Below are 5,603 nucleotides of genomic sequence, written 5' to 3' on the forward strand. Positions count from 1 at the left end.
TAGTCCTCTTCATTTATCTGGCACCCTTTTAAAATTCTATTTCTTTCCACCTCAGGTCACCGTAGGTCAAGCCGTTAAAGGTCAAATGCGCACACCATAATGACGGCATTTACACACTGGGTCAAAGGTCATTTTACAAGTCCAGACAGCACTGGGTCCTGGTGTCTGACTTTATCCAGGTACAAGTACAAGAAGGTGCTTGCTACTAGTTCTGCTAATGAACATTCCCTTCGGTGGCAATGAAAACATGTGCTCCACTTAAGTCTCTGAGACTCCACTTAAACATCATCTCTGACTGCGTACACTCACAGCCACACATGAACCACAGTTTGACTTGAGGAAGCAATGGGAACCTTTACTTGTCACGCATGACCAATTTTGAGAAGCTACAGCGTCTCTTTATTTTTGAAAAGCTGCAATTTAAAATCCATCCATTGCATTAATGGTGTGTTTTATCGAAAGAAACAATAAATGTGAAAACCAGAAAAATTGGTTTTCATTTTAAAGTGCAGACAATCATGTGAGCGTGCACAGGAACAGGCAGGCACAATGTCTGGGAACATCCTAGATTTCCCAATGCTACCGACAATCCAAAATAAATGAGCAATCATCATCATCATCATCATCATCATCATCATCGGGAGGGGATATTCTATCTCATTTCCTGGCTTATACTAAGCCTTCAATTCTGTTATGAGGCAATAGGAGCAGATGGCCGTGCTTTAAGAAGGCACTAAACTGTGAAAGGAGACCATCACCCATGGGAAACAAAAACACAGAGGTCATACACTCTCACTGGCAGCCGCCCTGCTGGACTGTCAGCCATGACACTTGTAACCAAGTGTATATTGATAAACACAAAGAAATACCGCTACGTTACTGTGTTAAGAAAATAACATGAAGACCAGCATTTGACCTCTGACCTTACAGAGTGTCATTGTTAGCCACAGCACTAATCTCTCCCGGTGATTTCTGGTTGCTTATAGTAACACTGTCTTTACCTGCAGTTACATTTATATGAAGGTGGTGTGTTTTATAGTAAAATTGTTACATATCCCCTCCAGATGTATTATTACCAGTATGACTTATATACAAATAGTCTCGGAACAGTAATGTGTGTCTAATATGTTTCTTCCACAAAGAAGTATAATTTCTACATTAAAAAGAATCCTTCTACCTCATTAAAATCCCAGAATCTATCAATATGCTAATTGTGCTAATTTCTAAAGTTTTCCTGCTAGACAAAATATGTCTCCTGCTTCACTGTAAAGTCCATTCTCCGTGGATGGAAACAAGAAAAACATATTTTTGAGAGGATGGTAAGCAATGCTTTACTGGAAGAATAATCATCCTTGATTGGAATACAGCACTAAATGCACATAAATCTTGCTAAATAAAATAGTTCTTAGGATGCAATGAAGTTATGTGACATTTCTTTGGTCCTCAATACATAGCATTGTAGGATTCATAAACAGAATATCAACAATGACCAATTACATATTTTTGTATGAGTTATTAAGCTTGTCTGGCAAATCCGGCACACACAATACAGAAATAACAACATATTTTGATTAAAAACTACTTTTTTACAATTTGCTGACCTGTTACAATCCTCACTCCCGTAGTAAATGGTGGCACACAATTAGCAACAAACGCTGGTAAAATATGCAAGTGGCGTTAGGTGTTAGAGTCTGCCTCACTCAGAAAACAATGGTAATCTAATGAGTGGCTGATCCAATTTAATTTAATTTGCACCCTGGTAATGGGTGTTATAGTGACTAAATGTGACAACTTTTAAAATCCAGCTGTTTTTGGTGGAGAAAAACAGAACATGTAAGAAGTAAATTAGAGGGAAACAGCCCAGTTAGAGCTATTCCTGAGTCACTGGCACAGTCTATCAGACTGATGGCCCTGAGGTAACATTAAAGTCCCTTCCAGTCAGAAATCAGTGTTTCTCCTTGTTCCTACAGTGTGCTGTTTGAATGCTGTCTGTGCAGTTTGACTCTAGAAGAACGCACAGATTTTCACCTTCATATGAAACAATCTTCGCTGACAGTTGCGAATAAAGTTACCATCTGGCTCATGTATAAAATCTGCATTGAAGGGGGTGGGCGCCTAACCAGCATGATTTAGTGAGACATCACAATATAGCAAGCTCATCCTGGTCCAGAAGCGATGCCAACGTGTACAGTCGCGTATGGTGAAACCTGAAGCCACCCGTGCACATCCACTGAGAATGGACTTTACAGTGAAGTAGGAGACATCTTGTGTCCAGCAGGAAAACTTTAGAAATGAACAACATTTGCATATTCAGAGATTCTGGAAGTTTTAATGAGGTAGAAGGAGGAGATGACTTTTTAAGGATATGGAAATTATCCTTTTTTTTGCAGAAAAACATATCAGACACACATTATTTTTCCAACCAGAATATTTGTATATTTGTCTTAATACATTATGTGGAGACACACGCTTTTTTTACTACTATTGATAAGACACTTCGTTTTAAGCCTTACTCGACCAAAATGACACGTTACAACACTATGGTAATTTATTAATGATGTTAAAGCAGAAATTCTGAAAAGACAACCCATAATGTACTCTGGATATATAAGTAGTGACAGCTGAAGCTCCTCTATTCTTCCCTTTAAGTAAATGCATGTTGCCTGTAGGTTGCATCACCACCAGCCCCCTGTGACCCTGTCCATGTCCTACAGTATTATGTGTGTGTGAGACATAATAAGTGTAACCTGTGTATGAGAGAGAGACTGCCTTCTGTTCCCTTACTTATTCCATATTTTAACCACTATGCTGGTAATATAGATGTGTAGGCGTGTGTTATTCCTGTTGCTGCCACATCCATTTAACCTCATCATCTTTTTGATCCACCAGCCACTATGGTGGAGTACTTCCTAAACCTCACCAGCTTCTCTCTCTGCCTAACAACCCACATATGGATGTTAAACAGAAAAGATGGCAAGTTACCTGCCAATGTTGCTGCTAGACAAATTGTACCAGCTGCACCGGCCTGCAGCCTGCCAGCATTTAGCTGCTGTGTCAGAACCCCCTCTGATGGGCCTGATTAGACTGGCTTTACTACCATCACACCATTTTATCTTGAGCTGTGTTTAATCATGAAGCTGTTGAGTGCAGAGGATCCCACAGGGACTAATTTGCTATCAGAGGTAGTATATTATTGTAGATGAGGGAAGCCCCCAGAGGAGACTGTAAAATCCTCAGAGACATGGCCCTGCCACGCTTCCATCGGCCGTAAATCCAGGTTACCCCCGTGTTTCTGTAATTACGTCAATGGACCACTGAGACACCGTGAGAACTGGGACAGTTTGTGTGTAAGGGAGCAGTTGGGTCAGTGGTGTAACCTAATATAATTTTTTATTTCTTTCCTTCTCTCTCTGTCAATGGAGACAGAATACAGGCTTGGCTGGGGAGAACCTCACCCTACACTCACTCCTGTATTGAAAGGACATGGGAGTAATGGAGACATAAAGATAGAATTTTTCAAAAGAAATCCCCTTCACACCTCTCGCTTGATCGTATTGGCCAGGATAATCCTGTGGAGCAGATAGGTGGATCTGAGCCCCTGAGCTTTCTGCAGCCATGTCACAGCTATAGGCTCTGCAGGTTTGAGAGCTACTTCTGTTCACTTTAATCAGCTGTAATGCAACCAAACAGTACATTAGGTTAATTCACTGATTAGATCTTTTCCTCTGGGTGAAGGTGTGTTAAAGGGGGGGTACAGAGAAGGCTGGCACTTTGTGACTCATTTGTGTTGTCTGTGGGGACTCTGAAGGGAGCCCTTGGCTTTACTGCTTGCTCCCATCTTTGGCAGTTTGTGGAGCCAGAAACCCAGACTTGGGCTGAGCGGAGTTAGACTGGGTGGAACTAAGAGGGAGTGAGCTCTTTTAAATACTTCTTATGAAAGTATTAGCCTTAGTCATTTCAGAAACAAACCTCGCTTTTTGTCTTAATACATTTTTATGAAAAAATAAGCTATTTTAAAGTTGCTACAAAAAAAAAATCAAATTGTATTACTTTTTTTAGCCAATTATGTATTATCTCAAATGAACACTCAGTTCTTACTCAGTTATTTTGATTAAATCAGTTCTCATCAGCTATTCTTGCTGGAGCCCCTTTTCGATTTCAGCTGGTGACCTTTATTGCATCTTATATCCCCTTTCTCCCTCCCCTTTCTCCCTGTTTTTACAGGTCACTATCCAATAAAAACAAAAAACACGATACAATAAAATGATCAAAGCTATTCCTGCATGTGCAAACAAAATGTAGTGGAGCCACTGACATGTAGACACTTTAAGGACCAGAGGTGAAATGAAAACGGTGTATGACTTCTGTGCCAATAACACTGGGATTGGGTGATATGTGTGGTCTGTCCTGAGGGGCAGTCTCATTGAGCTTGGGGGACCTGAAGGCAATCAAGTGCCCCTCCGGTGAGACGTATGCATATTGTATCATGGAAGTGACCTTTTAGAGCACAAATATATCCTGGTGACTCACAGCAAATAGTGATCAAATTGGCAGCAGTGGGATAGCAAATGCACAGGATCTTTTCTGGTTTAAGCTTTTCAGAGGACATTGACACCAGTGCTGTGTCTCACTAATTAGGACTAACATTATGTGGATGGAATTAATCTTGTTTACCATATTCCAGGATGCCATAATCAATTAATAGTGCTGGGTTCTGTATATTTTGAAAAGTTTTGATATTAGTGCCAGTGCGATATCAGAGTTTGAGTACCAATACCAAGTAAATACTTTGGTTGATGCTATAGTTTTACCCTTTTTCATTTAGCAAACTATGCCTCACTGCTCAATGTATGATTAATTATCTAATTAGTCTGAAGCTGGAAAAGTTACATTAGAGCAGGCTATCAGATACAAACTTTTCACACTTGTTGCATTGGACGCATTTTTGGTCAGAACAGGGTTCAAAGATCAGATTGGAGTAGATCTCCAGTTTTTGACCTCCACCAGCCGCCACAAGGATCTCAGTCTTTGTTTAACTGAAGAAAGTTTTCGGTCGTCCAGTGTGTAATGTTGCTGATGCTATTGACAAGATAACTTGTAGGGCTGAGGTCATCATGCGAGAGTAAATATATAAGTGTGTATCATCAGCATAAGATTGGAGATGGGTAGTCTGATTGGTATAATGGATTCCAGCGGTAGCATATAAAGATTGAACAGTAATGGGCCTAGAACTGAGTCTTGTGGGACACCACAACAAATTGCATGTCCTGCTTATTAAATGGGAGGAGACCCAGTAAATAACACAGCCGAACAGGCCAACTGAATTTTCAAATCTATTGAGTAAATTGTGTCGGTTGGCGGTGCACGTGTTTTTGTGACATAGACGTGATGACAGTGAACATGTTTGCTTGTCTGTAGTTGAGGGCCTCAGAAAGCCTGAAGCCTGGTGCATGAGAGCAACTTTGCCCGAAGGATACCATGACATCACTGCTGTGTGTTTGTGTGTGTGTGAGAACCTGCTGGTCCAAACATGCCTTGTCACGTGTCAATGTCGCTAGCCGAGTGAAGTATTTGTGTGTATGTGTGTGTGTGTGTGTCACCAG

The 5,603-nt window shown here is 40.7% G+C and overlaps 1 protein-coding gene across 1 annotated transcript in view; it reads left to right on the forward strand.

Moving 5' to 3' along the window:
- The window catches only part of enah (ENAH actin regulator), a 108,715-nt gene that overhangs the window by 82,614 nt on the left and 20,498 nt on the right, over window positions 1-5,603 (forward strand).

The sequence above is a fragment of the Morone saxatilis genome, unplaced genomic scaffold, assembly GCF_004916995.1.
Source record: "Morone saxatilis isolate NCDOM2014 unplaced genomic scaffold, NCSU_SB_2.0 Contig7, whole genome shotgun sequence".
NCBI lineage: Eukaryota > Metazoa > Chordata > Actinopteri > Moronidae > Morone > Morone saxatilis.